This window comes from Lathyrus oleraceus, chromosome 5, assembly GCF_024323335.1.
Source record: "Lathyrus oleraceus cultivar Zhongwan6 chromosome 5, CAAS_Psat_ZW6_1.0, whole genome shotgun sequence".
In the NCBI taxonomy this organism is placed as follows: Eukaryota; Viridiplantae; Streptophyta; class Magnoliopsida; order Fabales; family Fabaceae; genus Lathyrus; species Lathyrus oleraceus.
The window spans coordinates 555,100,029-555,124,085 of NC_066583.1; positions in this window are offsets into that span (position 1 = coordinate 555,100,029).

Sequence of the window (24,057 nt, forward strand, 5' to 3'; positions counted from 1 at the left end):
GTCTCAATGACCTATTTATTTGCAAGCCTCCCCCCTTTTTGGATACTGAAGTGACGTGTACTTAATAGATTTTTAGTAATCATTAACCATTTGTAACCGACTCAACATTAACTGTTCTGTAACGGATTCGGCCATTGGTTGTTTCAGGAATGTCATAACGACTCAGATTTGGACGATCCTTTTAGAGCTCCGATGAATTGAGTCTGGAATGTGCATGGAACTCGCTGTCCGACCTCATAAAAATCTCGGAATGTACACTCATAAACTGTTATCTAGTTCTAAGATGATCAGTAAATTAAAAAGATATATATCACAAATACATATGAAAAAACAAATCACTAATATTATTTCCTACCATCCAAAATATTATCATATCATTAAACTTCACATTGACCAACATAAGGAGTTTAAGTAGAGATCAAATTAAATACAACAAAATAGGATTCTAAGTTAAACATTTCTAAACATAAAATAAATGAACAGTAAACCTAAGATTGACACTTCAACTACTTGCAACTTTCACCCACCAACAGAGGTGTCTTATGCCATGCTTGATTATGTTGTATTCCTTTAAAAGTGATGGGACTAGAGATGCATCATCTCTGTAATTTTCTGAACCCTTCACTCGTCCCAAAGAAGATACTTTTATATATATTCTTCAACATGGGTGTTGTCTAAATGCTTAGGTCTTGTAACTTATGATAATCCAATCGTTTGAGCCTATGGAATAACACATATTCCATTGTCTTCTAGTTCTGGTACTACGATAGTACACAACATATGGAGGAGACATCACTCAAGTCCTCTATGTGATATTTCTGGCTTAAAGCATGTTTGGTATTGGTTTTATACTTTCACGTGACATAAATTGTCAACAAGGATACTAATTAAAATTATGAAACTCATGAAAATTACAAGAAAGAGAATCTGATGTATTGATCACTAATTAAGCTAAATGCAAATAAACTTCAAAGAAGTAAACCTAATTAAGTTAGACTTTAATAAATAGCTCAGCTCATAATCTCTTACACCAAACTCTTATCTCGTGTTCGGCTTTAAACCTTTATACTTCAAAAGTTCAAGATATACTAGTGCAATTTTATATGAGTTATTATTTAATGCTATCAGAATTACAACAAGAATCTCAGAAATAAAAATATATGAAGTGTATAAAAATATTATAAAAACCAAATGAGAGTAGAAGAGAATGTGTTTTTCATATTTTTTTTTGTTTATTTTCAAATTACTTCAAGATCTCCTTTTATATTAGAAAATATTATGAAATTTTGTTTTTGGAAAACTTCCAAACCAACCCATAATCAATCATGGAAAAGTTATAATCTATTATATACACATGTTAGGGAAGTCTTAGAACTAGATTTTAATGTAATTATTAGGCTCAAACCATAATCAGTTATTAAGCAAGAAACGCGTCATAATCTATTATACGAACCTCATAATTGATTAAAGGAGTAACATTTCATAATCTATTATTTATGAGTCATAATCAATTATGCTTTTCTAAAAATGGTTTTTGACTTTTTCAAAGACTTTTCAAGATAAGGGGGTGAATTAAGACAAATTATGTGTAATTAATCGGTCAATACAAATCAAATTTCCAATCATTAACCGAAGAAAATGAAGAGCAAAGAACCAAATTATCAAGGAATTGGACACTTGTGGATAAGCAGAAACAAAAATGAGAATCAAGCTGCCAGGGGATGCTGCATAATAATTGAAAAATTAATGCATTACGTGTAAAATGCTAAACTTTGTAGATGAAGACATCATTTTGGTTGGTAGAACTAATATTTGCATACAAATTCCTAAACTTGTAATTTCATTTCAATACACCCAATTATCTAACCAAACTATTTTAGGCTCTTTGATTTTTTTTCTTTCCGTTTTTTTCTTTATTTTGTATATTTGTACATCTTAATTAAGTAGATAAAAAATTGAAACATCGTAATTAATACTCTTTATAATAGTTAAAAAACCTACTAACAAAAGACATAGTTATTTAATCGTTTAGTGAAAATAAAATTTCCGTTAAAAACGATCAGTTCATACCTCTAATTATTTTCCAATTGAACAACAAATATATAAATGCAATATTTTTCAGTTTTTGCACAAATACCATAAATGAAAAAGAAAATGGGCCAAGGTAATTATTGATTAAAGTTTTATTCCATAAGATAAAAGTGCATAACTAGTAGGTTATACACGATGAGTACACACATAACTTATTCAAATACAACATAGATACAGCGGTAGTTGCTATAACTGCATGCATTTTATTTATTTATATTATTATATTTATAACGTCTTTAACAGTTTTGAGTGCAGAAACATTTCCAGTCATGGCACGTGCCACTGATTAAGTGCGCTTTGTTCTTGCAGTGATCATCACAGCTAGCATCCGTGAAGCATACTCCCCTGTATGTATCTGCCAAATGCTCACAGGTGTTTGCCTCTGTCACCACAATTTCTTCTGCATCCATAAGCACCATTAAAAACAGTATTAGAATATAATTACATATAGATATTTATTAATTTGTCGATTCTGATAAAACGATAAATGAATATAACAGATGCATTATATAATAATTAAGTAATATACTAAGAATGACGAGTTAATTACGTGCAACAAAGAGAAAAAGGAAGAGGAAGGACAAGGCAGCTAGTGATTTCTTCTCCATAACTTAAGTAGTGATGATGAATATAGATTTAATATATATATGATTCACTTCACTTAATATGTTGTGTGTTTGATATATGTGATGCTTGTAAGACACTTATATATAGCCCCAAAGGGTTTGACTAGTAAGAGACATCACAATAAATATGACAACGAAGTTTTTGAAGATAAAAGAAACCATAATCAAGTTTGTATTCTCATCATAGAGAACAGTCAATAAACGTGTTTAAGAATATAACAATTCCCTATATCTAACACTTACACAATAATGTTTACCATGTTTGTGTTTATATAATGAATAATTTTTTTTTATAAATAAAAAAATTAATATTTATAAATAAGATTATCATAGCTCAGAATTAAGGACCTCATATCCAAACTTTGAACCTGCAATCCCAAACTCTCATCATTGAAGGATAAGCTTGAAGATTTTCTTTGAAAATCGAGTTTCAATTCTCCATCTGTTTTGAGATTTAAACTCCAACAGTCCATACATTTCCTTGATCCATTTTACTTTCAACAAGCATCTGAAGCAAGGCCAAACATAATTGAAAGTAAGATCGTGTCAATCTGAAACTCCATTGAAGGTGAATTTTCAAAATTTTCATCTCTTCGATTCTCCCTCAATTCTTCACCATTCTTGTTGATTTTTTATTATCTGAAGTCATATCAATGTAGGCAAGAAGATTGGAATTGGGGAAAATTATGTTAAGCCTCAGTTTATGATCCTCAAAATTCAAATCCCTATATCTTTTTATATACTTGGAATTGGGGAAAATTGAGGGCAGATTCGTGCTCCTGAGCATTTTTTCTTCAAATTAGTGTATTCACTTTTCATTTTCCATTAAGTTGAACTTGGACCAGACCGTTGGTCTTCACTGTAACACCCTTCTAAATACCCCAAATTTTATAATTAAAATACACATATATTCATCAGAGTAATTATGCCCCGAAGGGTGTCACACAATCATTTCACTACATTCATCAAATATCCTGTCATGCTCATTTATTTAAATCAAAATAAGGTCTTTTGCATAATTCGCAGCGGAATCAAATTCAACATCAATGTAAAACATGTAACACTATACATGTAAATCATCCAACAACCAATATCAAATTAATTAAAACATTCCCTCCCGATGTTACATCTATCAGAGCATGACCCATAAGAAACTACTCTAGACTCCAAGCATTAGCTTCTACTCAACTCATTTCTCGTTACCTGAAAAATAGGCGTAAGGGTGAGTTCCTCAATCAATATAATAAGCATTATAGAACAACATGTAATGCCAAGTAATTAACACATTAATTCACCCTAATTAGACTACGCATTCAGCAACAGTAATATCCATTCAAACATCATAATCAACAGTACAAATCTCCATCATATTCAATCATTAACAACACAACACACAACACACATATGATACTGGAATACATCCATTCATATCATGTGCCATACATTCATTATGCAATGAGACTCTATGCATGCGGTACCGACTATTTGTGAACATATAGTTCAACCTCACCGTCCAAATCCAGGCACAGCTACCAAGCTCACTAGTCCCACTCATTTGAGACATAGTGACTCACTCACTAATTCCTCACCATGGGAATTAGCTACCACCCCAAATGGGCCATGAAATGCACGCTAATCACCTAGCATGCAAACAATCAACAACAGTCCAAAAATGACTAAACTCACTAATTCCTCACCATGGGAATTAGCTACCACCCGAAGGCCACAATATGCATGCTAATCACCTAGCAATGCAACATCAACAATAATCAAGAATAGACACATGCTCACACTCTAAGCCATAATACAGTCTATTCACAAATGTATACATTCACATCATCATGTATACCATCACACATCATCAACATAATTAATCACAAAAGCATATCATATCATGCCACAAAAGCAAACACAGTATTAGCACACTCTACTAATACCTATGCCACTCAAAACAACGGGAAATGATCCCTATCACATCATATCTCAGCTAAGTCGCATCACTCAGCCTAAACAACCAAAAACTGCACAACAGTAGCACAGCAAAAACACAATTCTGCCCATACGCGTATTGCCTCCGTCATATGCGTATTGCCCAAACCTGGCCAAACTCATACGCGTAATGCCCACTCTCATACGCGTATTGCGCGTTCCCTCGCCCAACTCATACGCGTATCACCTGTCTCATACGCGTATGCTACACGTATCAATCTCCTATTACGCGTACCAACAGAGACCAATTCACGTTCAAAATGTCATCTTTTTCTCCCATACGCGTAAGGCCTCCTCCATACGCGTACCAGCCAGCTCATACGCGTATTGCCTAGTGCCATACGCGTATGACCAGAGATCAGAATTCTCAGATCTGCAATGGCTTTCTCTGCTACGAGATCTACCCAATTCAACCTTCTACAGTCCAAATTTCACACACAATTCATTCATATCATCTAACACGAATCATACACTTTCGATTTCACAATTTCTAACCTTTCTACCTCTAATTCCTACGAATTTCGTCAATTATAATCCAATTTTCGTTCATCTCAAAAGTTCACAAATTCAACATATATCATCCAATCAGAGGTAAAACAATGGTCTATTACTACCCAGTACATATCATCCCATAATACCCGTTAATCGATGATAAACCCCCCTTACCTGAGTTAATCCGGCAGCTTCCGAGCTCCAAGCTTCTCCTTCCTTCAACCTTCGTTCTCTGGCTTTTTGCCCTTTCTGCCTCTTTTCCCTTTTCACGTGAAATTAACCTTTTTACCAAAAAATGGGATTTTTCTAAATTCCAACTTATATATTATTCCAATAAATAATTATCCCAATAATTATTATTCCAAAATAATAATAAAATAATAATAATCCAAACTTCCAATTATTCAATTAAATTAATAAATAAAATATTAATTTAAATTAAATAATTAGCTTAGTTTAATTGGGGTGTTACAACTCTCCCCCACTAAAAGAGTTTTCGTCCTCGAAAACATACCTCAATCGAACAACTCCGGATAAGCCTCCTTCATCTGGCTCTCCAGTTCCCAAGTCACATTGCCACCTGCTGGTCCTCCCCAAGCTACCTTCACCAAGGCAATCTCTTTACCCCGCAACTGCTTCAACTCTCGATCCTCGACCCTCATAGGTGATGTTTCAACAGTCAGGTTATCTCTCACCTGTACATCATCTACTTGGACTACATGTGACGGATCATGAATGTACCTCCTCAACTGAGACACATGAAAAACATCATGCAAATTCGCAAGCGACGGTGGTAAAGCGATACGATAGGCTACCTCTCCTATCCTCTCCAAAATCTGATAAGGACCAATAAATCGAGGTGTCAACTTCTTCGACTTCAAAGCCCGACCAACACCAGTTATCGGAGTAACACGAAGAAACACGTGATCTCCCTCTTGGAACTCAAGTGACTTCCTCCTCTTATCATGATAACTCTTATGACGACTCTGAGCAATTCTCATCTTCTCCTGAATCATCTTAATCTTTTCCGTAGTTTGTTGAACAATTTCCGGTCCAACCACAGCACCCTCACCGGACTCATACCAACATAAAGGCGTCCGACATCTCCTACCATACAAAGCTTCAAACGGTGCCATACCAATACTCGAATGAAAACTATTGTTGTAGGTGAACTCAATCAAAGGCAAATAACAATCCCAAGCACCTCCTTTTTCCAAAACACAAGCTCTCAAAAGATCTTCTAATGACTGAATCGTCCTCTCAGTCTGACCATCAGTTTGCGGATGATATGCAGAACTCAATCTCAGCTTAGTTCCCAAAGCTCTCTGCAAACCTTCCCAGAACTTCGATGTAAATCTAGGATCTCTGTCCGAAACAATACTAGACGGGATACCATGCAAACTTACAACCTTCTCAATATACAACTCAGCCAACCTCTCTAACGGATAATCCATTCTGATCGGAATGAAATGAGCCGACTTCGTCAATCTATCAACAATCACCCAAATAGCCTCAAAATTCTTACTTGTTCTCGGCAAACCAGAAACAAAATCCATACTGATACTATCCCACTTCCATTCTGGAATAGCCAACGGTTGCATTAGCCCAGACGGCTTCTGATGCTCAATCTTTGACTTCTGACAAGTCAAACAGGAATAAACAAAACTCGCAATTTCTTTCTTCATTCCCGGCCACCAAAATAACTTTTTCAAATCATGATACATCTTCGTAGCTCCAGGATGAATACTCAAACCACTACGATGTCCTTCTTCAAGAATACTCTTCTTAAGCTCAGTAACATCTGGAATACACACCCGATTACCAAATCTCAAAACACCATTCTCATCAACTCGGAATTCACCACCCTGACCTTGATTCACTAAAGTCAACTTATCAACCAAAAGCATATCAGATTTCTGACCCTCTCTAATCTCATCCAGAATACTACTTGTTAACTTCAACATTCCCAATTTAACACTATTGTGGGTACTCTCACACACCAAACTCAAATCTCTAAACTGTTCAATCAAATCCAACTCTTTAACCATTAACATAGACATATGTAAGGATTTCCGACTCAACGCATCAGCCACTACATTTGCTTTACCCGGATGATAATTCAAACCAAAATCATAATCCTTCAGAAACTCTAACCATCTCCTCTGTCTCATATTCAGCTCTTTCTGATCAAACAAATACTTCAAACTTTTATGATCACTGAAAACCTCAAATCTTGATCCGTACAAATAATGCCTCCACAACTTCAGAACAAATACCACAGCTGCCAACTCTAAATCATGCGTCGGATAGTTCCTCTCATGAACTCTCAGTTGTCTCGAAGCATAAGCTATAACCTGCTTATTCTGCATCAACACGCCACCCAAACCCAACAATGAAGCATCACAGTAAACCTCAAATGGTTCCGACGAACTCGGTAATATCAGAATAGGAGCAGTAGTCAACCTTCTCTTCAACTCTTGGAAACCTTCTTCACATTTTGAGTCCCAAACAAACGCTTGCCCCTTTCTAGTCAACATTGTCAACGGTAACGCCAACTTGGAAAATCCCTCAATAAATTTCCTATAATAACCTGCCAGTCCAAGAAAACTTCTTATTTCAGAAACTGACTTCGGAGCTTCCCACTTAGATACCGCTTCTATCTTAGAAGGATCAACAGCAACACCACCTCTTGAAATCACATGCCCCAGAAAACTAACTTCTTCTAACCAAAATTCACACTTCGACAGTTTAGCAAATAACTTCTTTTCTCGGAGAACTTCTAAAACCACTCTCAAATGCTCAACATGCTCTTCTTCAGATTTCGAATACACCAAAATGTCATCAATAAATACCACAACAAACTGATCTAGGTACGGATGGAAAATCCTATTCATATACTCCATAAATACACCAGGCGCATTAGTCACACCAAAAGGCATCACAGAATACTCATAATGTCCATACCTTGTTCTGAAAGCAGTTTTCTGAATATCTTCAGTTTTCACACGTATCTGATGATACCCAGATCTCAAGTCTATCTTACTGAACACACTAGCACCAACCAATTGATCCATCAAATCATCAATCCTCGGTAAAGGATACCGATTCTTGATCGTCACTTTATTCAGTTGCCTGTAGTCCACACACAACCTCATAGTACCTTCTTTCTTCTTAACCAACAACACTGGTGCACCCCACGGTGACACACTCGGACGAATGAATTTCTTATCCAACAGATCTTCCAATTGACTCTTCAATTCAGCTAGCTCAACAGCAGACATACGATATGGAGCCATCGATATCGGTCTAGTACCAGGTACTAAATCAATTGAGAACTCAACTTCACGCTCTGGCGGCAATTCGTTCACTTCTTCCGGAAACACATCAGGAAAATCACACACCACAGCTAGATCGCCAATTACCAGTTTATCTTTAGCCTCCAAAGTCGCTAACAGCATAAACAACTCTGCCCCATCTGCCACTGCCTCATTCACCTGCCTTGCTGATAGAAACAAACTCTTTCCTTCCTCAATCTCAGGGAATATCACTGTCTTATCAAAACAGTTGATATAGACTCGGTTAAACACCAACCAGTTCATACCCAGAATAACATCAACCTGTACCAGTGGAAGACACACAAGGTCTATCCCAAAGTCTCTACCAAAAATACTCAAGGGACAACTTAGACAAACTGAAGTAGTAGTTACTGAACCCTTCGCAGGAGTATCAATCACCATACTTCCAAACATCTTAGATATCTCTAACTTAAGTTTCACAGCGCAATCCAAAGATATAAAGGAATGAGTCGCACCTGTGTCAATAATAGCTACAAGAGGAAAGCCATTAATATAACACGTACCTCGGATCAAACGATCATCTGCAGAAGTCTAGGAACCTGATAAAGCAAAAACCTTGTCTCCTGACTGATTCTCTTTCTTCGGCTTAGGACACTGCGGACTGATATGACCTACCTCTCCACAGTTGAAGCAAGTCACAGTCTTCAACCGGCAATCTGCAGCCAAATGACCACCTTTTCCACATTTGAAACACTTCTTCTCATTACTGGTACACTCATGGATACGATGTCCAGCCTGACCACATCTGTAACACTTAGCAGGAGCACTAGAGTCTCCCCCACTAGGCCTCTTCATCCCACTCTGTCTCTGAAAACCTTTGCCAGCAGCATACGGTTTTCCACGATCCATCTGATTCTTGCCTCTCCTATCAACTCTCTGCTGATAGCTCTCAGCTCTTGCCTTGGAATCCTGTTCGAAAATCCTGCAACAGTCAACCAAATCAGAAAACACTCTAATCCTCTGATATCCAATCGCCTGCTTGATCTCGGGACGCAACCCGTTCTCAAACTTCACACACTTGGAAAATTCCCCAGCAGCCTCAGCATAGGGAGTATAATACTTAGACAACTCTGTGAACTTAGCAGCATACTCCGTAACAGACCGGTTACCCTGCTTCAATTCCAAGAACTCTATCTCCTTCTTTCCTCTGACATCCTCTGGAAAGTACTTCCTCAGAAATCTCTCTCTGAACACTGCCCAAGTAATCTCAGCATTCCCAGCAGTTTCCAACTCAGTGCGGGTAGCAACCCACCAATCATCAGCTTCTTCTGACAGCATATGTGTACCGAACCTGACCTTCTGGTTATCAGCACACTCAGTTACTCTGAAGATCCTCTCTATCTCCTTCAACCACTTCTGAGCACCATCTGGATCGTATGCTCCTTTGAACATTGGAGGATTGTTCTTCTGGAACTCACTCAGTTGACGAGCAGCTCCCATTCCCACAACATTCGGATTTCCTCCAAGTACTCCAGCTAGCATACCCAGAGCCTCAGCAATCGCAGCATCATCTCTACCTCTTCCAGCCATCTCTATTCTGAAAACCCAACAAGCTAAACAATAAGTACTGATAGGGTTACACAACACCTATCCCGTACAGGGGAACAGAATAACTACGACTCGACACGACCGACTATGCTCTGATACCACTAATGTAACACCCTTCTAAATACCCCAAATTTTATAATTAAAATACACATATATTCATCAGAGTAATTATGCCCCGAAGGGTGTCACACAATCATTTCACTACATTCATCAAATATCCTGTCATGCTCATTTATTTAAATCAAAATAAGGTCTTTTGCATAATTCGCAGCGGAATCAAATTCAACATCAATGTAAAACATGTAACACTATACATGTAAATCATCCAACAACCAATATCAAATTAATTAAAACATTCCCTCCCGATGTTACATCTATCAGAGCATGACCCATAAGAAACTACTCTAGACTCCAAGCATTAGCTTCTACTCAACTCATTTCTCGTTACCTGAAAAATAGGCGTAAGGGTGAGTTCCTCAATCAATATAATAAGCATTATAGAACAACATGTAATGCCAAGTAATTAACACATTAATTCACCCTAATTAGACTACGCATTCAGCAACAGTAATATCCATTCAAACATCATAATCAACAGTACAAATCTCCATCATATTCAATCATTAACAACACAACACACAACACACATATGATACTGGAATACATCCATTCATATCATATGCCATACATTCATTATGCAATGAGATACTATGCATGCGGTACCGACTATTTGTGAACATATAGTTCAACCTCACCGTCCAAATCCAGGCACGGCTACCAAGCTCACTAGTCCCACTCATTTGAGACATAGTGACTCACTCACTAATTCCTCACCATGGGAATTAGCTACCACCCCAAATGGGCCATGAAATGCACGCTAATCACCTAGCATGTAAACAATCAACAACAGTCCAAAAATGACTAAACTCACTAATTCCTCACCATGGGAATTAGCTACCACCCGAAGGCCACAATATGCATGCTAATCACCTAGCAATGCAACATCAACACTAATCAAGAATAGACACATGCTCACACTCTAAGCCATAATACAGTCTATTCACAAATGTATACATTCACATCATCATGTATACCATCACACATCATCAACATAATTAATCACAAAAGCATATCATATCATGCCACAAAAGCAAACACAGTATTAGCACACTCTACTAATACCTATGCCACTCAAAACAACGGGAAATGATCCCTATCACATCATATCTCAGCTAAGTCGCATCACTCAGCCTAAACAACCAAAAACTGCACAACAGTAGCACAGCAAAAACACAATTCTGCCCATACGCGTATTGCCTCCGCCATACGCGTATTGCCCAAACCTGGCCAAACTCATACGCGTAATGCCCACTCTCATACGCGTATTGCGCGTTCCCTCGCCCAACTCATACGCGTATCACCTGTCTCATACGCGTATGCTACACGTATCAATCTCCTATTACGCGTACCAACAGAGACCAATTCACGTTCAAAATGTCATCTTTTTCTCCCATACGCGTAAGGCCTCCTCCATACGCGTACCAGCCAGCTCATACGCGTATTGCCTAGTGCCATACGCGTATGACCAGAGATCAGAATTCTCAGATCTGCAATGGCTTTCTCTGCTACGAGATCTACCCAATTCAACCTTCTACAGTCCAAATTTCACACACAATTCATTCATATCATCTAACACGAATCATACACTTTCGATTTCACAATTTCTAACCTTTCTACCTCTAATTCCTACGAATTTCGTCAATTATAATCCAATTTTCGTTCATCTCAAAAGTTCACAAATTCAACATATATCATCCAATCAGAGGTAAAACAATGGTCTATTACTACCCAGTACATATCATCCCATAATACCCGTTAATCGATGATAAACCCCCCTTACCTGAGTTAATCCGGCAGCTTCCGAGCTCCAAGCTTCTCCTTCCTTCAACCTTCGTTCTCTGGCTTTTTGCCCTTTCTGCCTCTTTTCCCTTTTCACGTGAAATTAACCTTTTTACCAAAAAATGGGATTTTTCTAAATTCCAACTTATATATTATTCCAATAAATAATTATCCCAATAATTATTATTCCAAAATAATAATAAAATAATAATAATCCAAACTTCCAATTATTCAATTAAATTAATAAATAAAATATTAATTTAAATTAAATAATTAGCTTAGTTTAATTGGGGTGTTACATTCACCGGAGAAGATGGCAGGAGCTAGGGCTCCGGTGGTGCCCTGGATCAATACAGACCATCTAATCTATTTGGAATGCATGCTCTTGATCATCTAATCTGCCACCTCAATTAATGAGGGAGGTCAGATGGCCTTTGGTTTTTTGATTTTTTTTTATTTTTCATTTAATCCTTTTATTTTGATTAATTCATATTAATTTCATTTTTAATCCCAAAAATATAGGACTTTCACCAAAAAAATTTAAATATTTTTCTCTTTTATTTTCTGAATTAAAATTATTTTTTGGAATAATTTTTATATTTTTCATGTTATAATTGTTTTTGTGCATATTTTTAATTGTTTAAAAATACTTCTGACTTTTCAAAAATCATGAAATTTTTTGTCTAAGGTCATTTGACCTTGTTTGACCTAGGATAAATCTCTTGACGTTTATTTGGTGTTTTGAAGAGGTTTTAGGTTTCTGATCAAACATAATTTAATTTAAATGCATTTTAATTTGATTAATTATGTAGAAATTATGTTAAGCCATTGTTATTGACTTGTGAAGTTTTACTATGTGTTTGGGCCTTCGTCAAGGTTGATTTGATTTTTATGATTCACTTCACTTAATATGTTGTGTGTGTTTGATATATGTGATGCTTGTAAGACACTTATATATAGCCCCAAAGGGCTTGACTAGTAAGAGACATCACAATAAATATGACAATGAAGTTTTTGAAGATAAAAGAAACCATAATTAAGTTTGTATTCTCATCATGGAGAAGAGTCAATAACGTGGGGCGGGGAATATACTAGTGGAGCTTATCAAGATATTTAATTTTGATAAGTCTTTAGTCAAATAAGAGTCCTAGTTTTTAGGATAGTTTGTTAAATTGATTTAGTTAAGTTTGTTTCTTTATTTGTAGTTAGAAGTGGGTTGTAATTTCTTACTACACGTTCATTTTGTTCCCTATTTATTTTACTGCATTTAACAAGGAATAAATAAGTCATTCTCAGTACTGTTAGTTGTTTTCTGTTGAATTCTAGTTGCGTCTAACAATCTGGTATCAGAACGTGACTTGAGAGAGATGGGTTCAGAAGCAAACTTTGTTTCAGCGTCCATTCCAAAGCTCGACGGTGACTACGATCATAGGAGCATGGTCATGGAGAATCTTCTTCGATCCAAGGAGTATTGGGTTGTTGTCGAATCGGGCTACAACCAGCTTACGAGTATGGATGGGATGACGCCAAACCAAAAACAGAACCTAGAGAAGATGAAGCTGAAGGATTTAAAAGCTAAGAATTACTTGTTTGAGTCACTTGACAAGTCAATTCTGAAGACGATTACGCAGAAGGAGACATCCAAACAGCTATGGGATTCCATGAAGATGAAGTGTCAAGGTAATGCTCGAGTGAAGAGAGCTTAGCTCAATCGACTACGCCGAGACTTTGAGGTTCTAGCATTGAGGCAGGGGAAATCAATAAATGATTACTTTGGTCGAGTAATGACGGTTGCAAATGACATGAGGAATTATGGGGAATATGTGAGTGATGTCAAGATCGTTGAGAAGATTTTAAGAACACTTACTGATAAATGGAACTACATTGTTTATTCCATTGAGGAAGCCAAAGACATAGATCAACTCTCTGTGGATGCGTTGCGAAGTTCTCTGCTCGTTCATGAGAAAAAATTCAAAGGAGATGGAGGAGAAGAAGACGCTTTGAAAGTAACTCATGAAGAAGGCTATGGTGGAAGAGGACGAGGAAAAGTTGCTTTCAGAGGAGGTTGAGGACAAGGTAGAGGCAGGGGTCGTCTAAACTGGAACAAAGATACAGTTGAGTGTTATAAGTATCATAAGCTTGGACACTTTCAGTACGAGTGCCAAGCAAATTATGCAAATTTGTATGCATCGAAAGAGATGGTGCTAATGGCGTATACCGATACGCTTGGAGGTGATCCAGACGATGCATGGTTTATTGACCATGGATTTAGCAATCACATGTGTGGCGAATCTCTCTTCTGTGATTTAGAAAAGGGGTTCAACAAGGTGGTAAGATTGGGGAATTATGCAAGCATGAATGTTGTTGGAAAGGAAGTGTTTGATTGACTGTAAAAGGAGTGAATCACCTTTTACGAGATGTGTATTATACCGGTGTTGAAGAATAATCTTCTCAGTGTTAGGCAGCTGTAAGAAAGGGGTTTGACCGTACTGGTATGGTCAAATATGGGCCGAATTTATCACCAAAAAAAGGGATTGATTTTTAAAATGACCATGGCTACCAATCGAATGTTTGTGTTGCTATCGAACACTCGATCAGTCAAAAAGGAAAGAGATGAAGAGTGTCTCCAAGCTATCGATGATTCATGTTGTTTTATGGACATCAACAATGAATGTTTGAAAGAATTGTCGCTAGAGGCATCTTCTGCTAAAGAGCCGGTTGCGCCTACTATATTGGATATAGAGGAAGCTGAGGCTGAAGTGTTATTAGATAAAGGTATAGATCAATGCCTCACTTTGACCCCAATCCGATGTCCGACATAGAGAACCCAAAAGTAAAGCTTAAGGTGTTACTAAAAACCCTAAGATATGAGTTTTTAGATTTTGAGCTAAATCACCATATTATAGTCAATGATAGTCTGGTAGTGATAAGACCGATAAGTTACTCGATGTTTTGAAGAGATAACCTAAGTGACCTAAAGGGAATCAACTCATCTGTGTGCGTGCGAGAGAGGAGCTTTGAACTAGACCAATAAAAATATTTCTCTCTCCTTATAATTAATTAAATTTATGTTAATTAATGTAATTTTGTTTATCTTTTCTATTTTCTCTCTATTTGTTCATATTAATGATTGTTGTAGCAAAATTTGAAGGAAAATACTTTATTTGTGTGATTTTTGTATTTTAATAATCAATTATTTTTTAATTTTAATAGTTAATTGTTTAATAAGATTACTTGTGTTTAATTAACTTGTCTGGAAGGTTGCTTCATACGTTGCTTCATTAAAAAAGTGAATATAAAAGTTTGTGTGTTGTATTTTAAGGAAAAAACAATGAAAGTCATTTTTTAATTTTTTTTGTTTATTTATGTTTTATTTCAAGAACATATACTAACATGATTATAGAATCGTTTCAGTCAAACAAATCGCTACAATGCCAAAAAATCACACACCCAAAGTGTTTTTTCTTTTGTTTTTGCTACAAAGATCATTAATATAAACACGGAAAGAAAATATAAAAAATAAGAAATATTACATTACTAACCTTGATTTAAATTGATTGTAAAAAGAAATTCTTGGTCATTTGAAAAAGTAAATATTAAATTATTAAGGTCGAATTGAATACCATTTTTTTAGTGATCATTTTTTTAAGGAAACAATTTATATTAAATTTTATATTCTTAATATTCAATATTATTTCAAGAAAGTTATTTTGAAAAATAATTTAGATAAGTTCTTTTATATTGTATTTCAGAAACATGTAACAACTTAATTATAAAATTATCATTTTTTAAAAATTGATTATTAAAATGAAAAAATCACACAAAAATAAAGTTTTTTTTCTTCAAGTTTTGCTACAGTAGCCATTAATATAGACAAAGAGAGAGAAATACCAAAAGAAAAAAAAATTACATTAATTAACTTAAATTTAATTAATTATAACAAAAGAGAAATGTTTTTATTGGTACACTTTCTAATTGTCAAATAGGTGTGTATTAGCATCACCAATATATATTCTGAGTAAGAGATTTTATTTTTTATTATAAAAAATATAGATGGAGGAATATATAACAAGCTAACAATGTTATTATTATGGATGTTACTTGTTGCCATTACAGGTGCATGTATTAACTAATTCAATACAGACTGCTAGACCACTGCAAATAATTTTCAACACATCACAATCTATTTATTGTGATTATTTTGTCATTGGTTCATAAAATATATTATCTATCTTTTTTCGGCCCCATAAAGTAAACCTATCTCTCTTTTATTCGAAGTAATAGGTTCATCCATCTATCATTTACTTAGTTGGGACGATAATGCCAGATTAAGAAGAGATCAATTATAATATAGCCGATAATAAAACCTATGTTACTATTATGATAGATTGAGTCATGCATGTATTGATTAATTTAATACACATTTTACATCACTGCATATAATTTTCAACGTATCCCCATCAATTTATTGTACTTATTATATCATTGATACTTTGATTAGTAAATTATTAATAATTAATAATTTTGAATGTATTTTAAAATGATAAAAAAATATAAAAGTGAAGATTAATATTTTAATATAGGAATAGACAACATTTGAGAAGTGTTGCAATAGGCTGGAAGTATTTTGAATTCAAAAATATTTTGTGAAATTTTGCAGAATTTGAAACAGTACAATTTTTTAAAACTGTTGTTGTAGGAGAAACAATGCAATGTTTGAAAATATATTGCTATAGGCGAAACAATGTAACACATTTAGCAAAAATATGTTGCTGAAAGTGTGTATTTCATCAAGAGTTACAACCTAATGAATAACACTACTTTGTCTTATAAGTTTAGCATTTCCAATTCAAAAAAATACATTAGAAAAGCACATCCTCTTCATACAAAATTTTGGATTTCATCTTTCTTACATTCGAATTTTCATCGATCTTCTACAAACTCGATTATAAATTGAATTATCATGCATATTTTTGCGTACAAACTCTAAGACGATTTGAAAGTCCTTAAATTTATAATCAATTTTTTAACAATCTTAGGATGTGTTTGTTTCAAGGTTTGAAAAAATATTCTCAAGAATATGATTATGGAAATGTAATATTCTCATGTTTGATTCAAGTTTTACAAAATTATTCTAAGAAATCTTTTATTTCTAGGAATCTTATTTACACGTGAATAAGTTCAACAAATTATAACTTCCCACTATCTTTCACATTTATTTTTAATTTTAATTTTTTATAATTTTAAATCAAATAAATTTTATAATTATTCTTAAGAAACTTAAATCTCTACCAAACTTGAATAGGAATAATATTCCTGATAATAATAATAATCCTGAGAATATTATTCCAAGGAATATAATTGTGAATCTTGAAACAAACATACCCTTATAGTATTACAAGTAATGACAACCAAGGTTTCTGTATCAAAAATCATAAATAATAATCGTCATCATAGATCCAGAAAAGTTCTTATTATTGTTTTTCATAAAAATTAAAATATTGGAAAAATAAATTCTAACACATGCGTTATTAAATTTTTTGATAAAATTATATTATATTATTTATATCAAATTGATCTTAAGATTTAGAAACTGATAAAGTAATTAAAATATTTGATATTGCTATGCGGTTATTAAATTTTGGACGATAATGCCAATTTAAGAAGATATCAATTATAATATAGCCGACAATAAAACTAAGATGGATAGTTTTATATATTAAAAAAAGTTTGTTTTTTCTCCCATTTTATATGTAAATTGATTCTTTTTATTTTTTTTAAAATAATAAATAGTTAAATATATTTTTCGACTTTCTTTTTACACTGCACTCCCTTTTCTCTATGTATTTCACTTTTTCTGATAATTTTTTTAATGAAATAGACTTAACGTGAAAAACTACAATGGATATATAGAAATATATGTACTATCTCTGATCTTTATTATAAGAAAAAAATTATTTTTTATATTCATTCAATATATACACCATATATATTTAGCATTCTATAAATCTAAAAAATGAATTTTTCAGAAAGACAGTATATAGATTGAGCCTACTTAAAATGACAAGTTCGAGGATTTTGAGGGTGAAGAGTCATGCATGTATTGACTAATTTAATACATATTTAGTAAGCTATTCACAATTAATAATTTTGAGTGTATTTTAAAATGATAAAAAAATATAAAAGTGAAGTTTAATATTTTAATATAGAAATAGGCAACACTTGAGAAGTGTTGCAAGTGTTGCAGTAGACGGTAATTATTTTGAATTCAGAAATAGACAACATTTTGTAAAATGCTGCAGAATTTGAAACAATATAATTTTTTAGAACTCTTGTTGTAGGTGAAACAATGCAACTTTTGAAAATGTATTGTTGTAAGCAAAAACAGTGCAACATTTAGCAAATGTGTTACTGAAAGTGTGTGTTTCATCAAGGTTGCAACCTAATGAACAACACCACTTTACCCTATAAATTGAGCATTTTTTATTTTTAAAAAATACATTAAAAAATCATATCCTCTTCATTCAAAATTTTGGATTTCATCTTTCTTACCTTCGAATTTTCATCGGTCTTCTGCTAACTCGAGTAATAAATTGAATTATCTTGCATATTCTTGCGTGCAATATTGTAAATTATCAATAACTAATAATAATTAATCATCATGGGTGTGTTCCAAAATGACAAGAAAATATGTATATGAAGTAAGTATTTTGAACTTGAAATAAGCAACATTTTGTGAAGTGTTATACAATGCGAAACAGTGTAACATTTGATAAAATCGTTGATATAGGAGAAACAGTGCAATGTTTGGAAAATAGTTCCAGTAGGCTACTTGTCTTTTGAATTTGGAAACAAGCAACGGTTGATGAACTATTGCAATAGGGTGTTTACGAAAATAGACAATGTTTGCTAAACAATTGTAATAGACACTTCGTTTGAATTCAAAAGTAGCAACACTTTTGAATTGTTGTCCTAGGTGAAAAGTTACAATTTCCAACAAAATATGTTGTTGAAATGATGTGTTTCATCAAGGGTCGCAACCTTGTGAAACATCACCATTCTATTCTATAAATTGAGCATTTCAGATTCAGAAAAATACATTAGAAAATATGTAAATCCTCTTCACTAATTCCAGACACTCTTTACTACATTCGAGTTTTCGTCCGTCTTGTGCAAACTCGAGTATAGATTGAATTATTCTGTGTATTCCTGCGTAGAAACTCTAAGACAATTTGAGAGTGCTTGAAATACTATAAGAAAAGTGATTCGTTCACGATTATAGCCTTGATTCATTTGACTTGAATTAATTTTCTAATAATCTTATAGTATGTCAAATAATGGCAACCGAGACTTCCGTTTCAAGCATCAAAGAACAAACTGTTGTGTCGTAGACACCTTCTAAACATAAAAAAATTGTCAAATGAGTCCGGATATGTTTTTATTGTTTCTAAAAAGATACTAAAGTCATGTGAAAATCATAATATCAAGATTTTAAATAAAACTAAACTAACAGTTTAAGAACATGATTACAATATTATAATTTTTTCTTAATATTTAATTAATATTAAAATAATTTGAACATTAATTGAATAATTTTTGTGAGAGTCACTTTGACTGTAGTACAATTGTTTGGGGTTTAAAGTTGTCTAGAGTGAATGATTCAAATATATGTTATACGTTAAATAATGAAAACAATTCATTAACTTTTTGTAGCTCTGTTTTTAAATGAATATATAATTGATATGAATATATCGGTTAATAAAAACAATTCATTAACTTTTTGTAGCTCTGTTTAAATGAATATATAATTGATATGAATATATCGGTTGAGAAGGTTGTGAAGTTATTTTTAAATAAATTGGTTGTGAAGGTTGAAATGATTCTTTCTGTCGATTCATAATTGGACAGGGTAGTGTCTTAGAGAAGTGGGGCGGGGTGGCCCTTGAATTTTGATTTTGAGGTTTCTCTTGTGCAATATGAGATACTTTGGTAATCTTTCTTAGATGCAATATTGTCTTATTGAAATATATTAGATTATGAATAAATTCTTTAAAAATTGCAATCAATGGAGTTGGAAAAAAAAAGACGATATCAGTTTCAAGTATAAACAGACCATCGCATCGTTAATCAAAATTGAAATGCTCCAAAAAAAAAGAAGATGTGAAGCCTTTTCATTTATATATATATATATATATATATATATATATATATATATATATATATATATATATATATATATATATATATATATATATATATATATATATATATTGATAGATGGATTTCATCATTAATCGTAAAGATATGCATATGTAGATTTTATAACTACCGTCAATTATCAAAAGAAGTGTTAATTGTATTGATAAATTTTCTTCCTCTCAATGCTAGTAGGAAAAGAAAATAATATTTCATTTAATGTTTCAAAAATAATAAAGTTTCAATAATAATAATTAAGTAATAATAATTATATTTGTATCATTAATTTTTATTATGTTCCATTCTAAATAGTATTATAAATATTATTAGTAATATTATTATTCTTACAGTTAATTTTGAATTTAGTATATTCAAAAATGTGCCAATCACTAAATTATGCTAAATAGTGGGTAAATTTATTAAACTTCATTGATACTAAATTATGCAATTGAACTTTGATTCGGATTATATGTGAATAAGATGTTTGTGCTAAATAGACATATTATTACAAGACATCTGAAGATCATCCAAAAAATGATCATAACTTATATAGACCTATGAATTTGGAGTTTAATGCCGCTATTGAATCTCGAGAATTGGAATTTTAAGAATCTTATCACGGATGATAAGGAATTTGAGATTCCCACAATTAAAGAACCTCACGAGGAGGTTCTTAACGGATTATTGAATCACAAACCGAAAGTTCTTCATGGATTGTTGAAAAATAACACGAACTTAGAATAAACAAGAGATTCTGAAATGCTAAGGATCTAGGACCGAAAAAATCGATTCTTGGCTTATTTTTTATATCAAATAGAAATAGTGAGAATTTAGTTCGTAAAATTCCATTATTCTTCAAGTGGAAGATAATCCTAGGATTTACAAGAAAGTAGTAACTTCAAAGGACTCATCATATTAGCATGATTTTATCCAAGACGAAATGGATTATGTAATGTCAAACCATACTAGGGAACTTGTCGATCCACCTAAGAGATCAGGATCCATTGGATACAAATGGGTGTTTAGAAGAAAGTATCACAATGATGGTACACTAAACACATACAATGAATAGATGACTAGCTAGTCAAAGGTTTTAGACAAAAGGAAGGTGTTGATTATTTTGATACGTATACACTAGAAGCAAACACATAAAATATTAGAGTTTTGTTTGCACTAACTTTATTGGAGTTCATCAAATGGATGTCAAAACATCATAGAGATCTCGATGAGAAGTTTTTACATGGAGAAACCAAAAGGTTATATGATTTCAGTTTTACTTTGTCATTGTAAACTTTTGGAGAGACTTTTCAATCATTATCAAAACACAAACTCAAATATTTTGTTATCATCAAAAAGTGGAGATTGGGAAGAATACATCTTATATCAAGTTCAATTTTGATGAAGACAAATATTATCAAAGAAGAAAAGATTTGAGAGAAGTTGATCAAGAAGGTTTAGCATAGAAATTCAAGTGATGTTTTGGGAGAAGTGAACATAACTAAGGTACTCATTGCAATTCATACTATACTACTTTAAATTGCTCAGAATCTCATCTCTGACTTCATCTACAACCTTCTTTCATCGTCATATATGATCATCTAAAATATTTCTTCATCTAATTTTTGTGACAAGTGTATGTACACAAAGTTGTGTAAGAATATTGTGATATTTCTATGTCTCGATGTTGAATATATGATATATCATTAGCAACGGGCTGAATGAAATTTTAGAAATAAAAAGGTTTCTAACTTCATTAGCAATGAGATGAATGGAATATTAGAAACAAATAGGTTTCTAACTTCCACATTCAAGATGAAAGATCTTGGCTAGTTGACACAATTTTAGAGATCAATAAAGTGAAATAGTGGAGTTATGAACTTATTCGAAAATAAAATTTTAGAGATCAAAGTAAAGTGAAATAATGGGGGTTATGAACTTAGTCAAACACACTATATTGAGAAAATGTTTGATAGGTTCAAACACTTATGCTTTAAGAAAGTGACCACTCCATTTGATCCCAGTGTCAAAATGATGGAAGATTCATAACTCAATTGAAATATGCAAGTGAAAATTGGTTGTCTAAAGTATTTGACCCAATGTACTAGACCTGACATAGAATTTGCAGTTAGTAAAATGACTATATTTACTAGCAATGTCGATGATGAGCATAGGAAGGCCATCACAAAAATTTCGGTTATATTTTGGAAAAACAACAATTATGGCCTCAATATGGTACGATTTCTGCCATATTATAAGGATATACCAATACGAATTGGATATCGAGTGTTAGAAATCATAAATCTATAATTGGGTGAATATTCACACTAGATGGAGGTGAAATTTCTTCGAAGAGCAAGAAACAAATATGTATTACTATTTCAACCATGGAATCAAAGTTTGTGGCTCTCGATTCCGTTGGTCAAGAAGTTGAATGGTTGATGGACCTTTTGTTGGAAGTTCCATTAGCAAAAGACAATGTTTCAAAAGTGTTGATACATTGTGATAGTTAAAATAATTTAGTTAGAGCATTCTCCAAAGTGAATAATAGAAAGTCTATGCACATAAGACTTAGACATACTTATATGAGAAAATTGATTTCTCATGGTAGGACGATTATGGGTGCTATGTAACTAATAATCCCCTCACAGGTAGGCTCTAGGGTGTTAAAGGTTCCTAGATTCATGGATCATACATGAGAATCAACGGACTTCAATCAGCGGACTTCAAAAGCATGATAGGCTGGTCGTCAGCCTCATGACGTGCGTCATGGAACCCATACTTGTGATGGGCTTGTCGTCACCAGCATGACACCCGTCATGATGGGTCATCCTAATTTTCTCACCTACTTTAAGGAAGAAGTTGTTGTTTTTCTCCATTATCTACATTACTTGTGCACGTGTTTATCAGTTACCAGCACTCATTTGACACTATAACTAACTCTTTTCTAGGATAGTTTCATCATCCAAGCTTAATGTAATAATTAGATTTTAATTTTAAGTAGAAAAAATACTTATTGTAGAGCAATTATTGTCTCACATTGAACAATATTGCGCCTTTTAGAGTTAAGTTTCGGAGCTTGTAGTTTACCTTTTGCGACTATTGTAGCTTCTATTTTAATTAATCATGCCAAAATCTTATCAACAATTTTATTTTTCATTTTGTATCGGATAGAGATTTTAATCGGAATCAATTCATTATTTTAATCAAAGTTATTCATTCTAGGTTACTTACTCTCCCTTACTTTGTTTTCCTGTTACGTACATGCAATTGTTTATTGTTTTTTTCTTAAGTATGAACATGAAAAATATATACCGCATGTATTACGTTTTTAACATGTTCGGCTACATCAGTCGAGTCCGGAATGTGAGGATCGTTGTACCAAAGGTACTCCATTAAATAGTAATAATTATAAAAATAACATGAATTATTTTTATGTTTGAATTTTCTGATTTTACGATAAAAGTTTACAATGAAAGTAATAACATTGTGATACTAGTCTCTCCTTTAAAGAGGAGATGTTGTATTTGTCTGTGGGTAATTTAGAAATTACTAATTTAGAAATTAATTTTATAATACATCGAAAGCATTATTTTAAATTTATAGATGAATACGCGAAATTGAGCGTCTCTAAGTTTAAAATACGGTTCTGGACATGTGAAAGCTGACGGAATCTTTAGATTGAAATTTCTACTAAAAAGTAACTTTTCAGTAAAAGTTAATTAATTTACCAAAAAGGATTTCGAAGCTATAACACGCACTCGCGAAAGAGGACGGCGCCTTTAATTTAATTCTTTTGCACAAAAAAATATATTCTTGTTATAATTATAAAGCACAACTTAATTAATACAATAGGTATACGC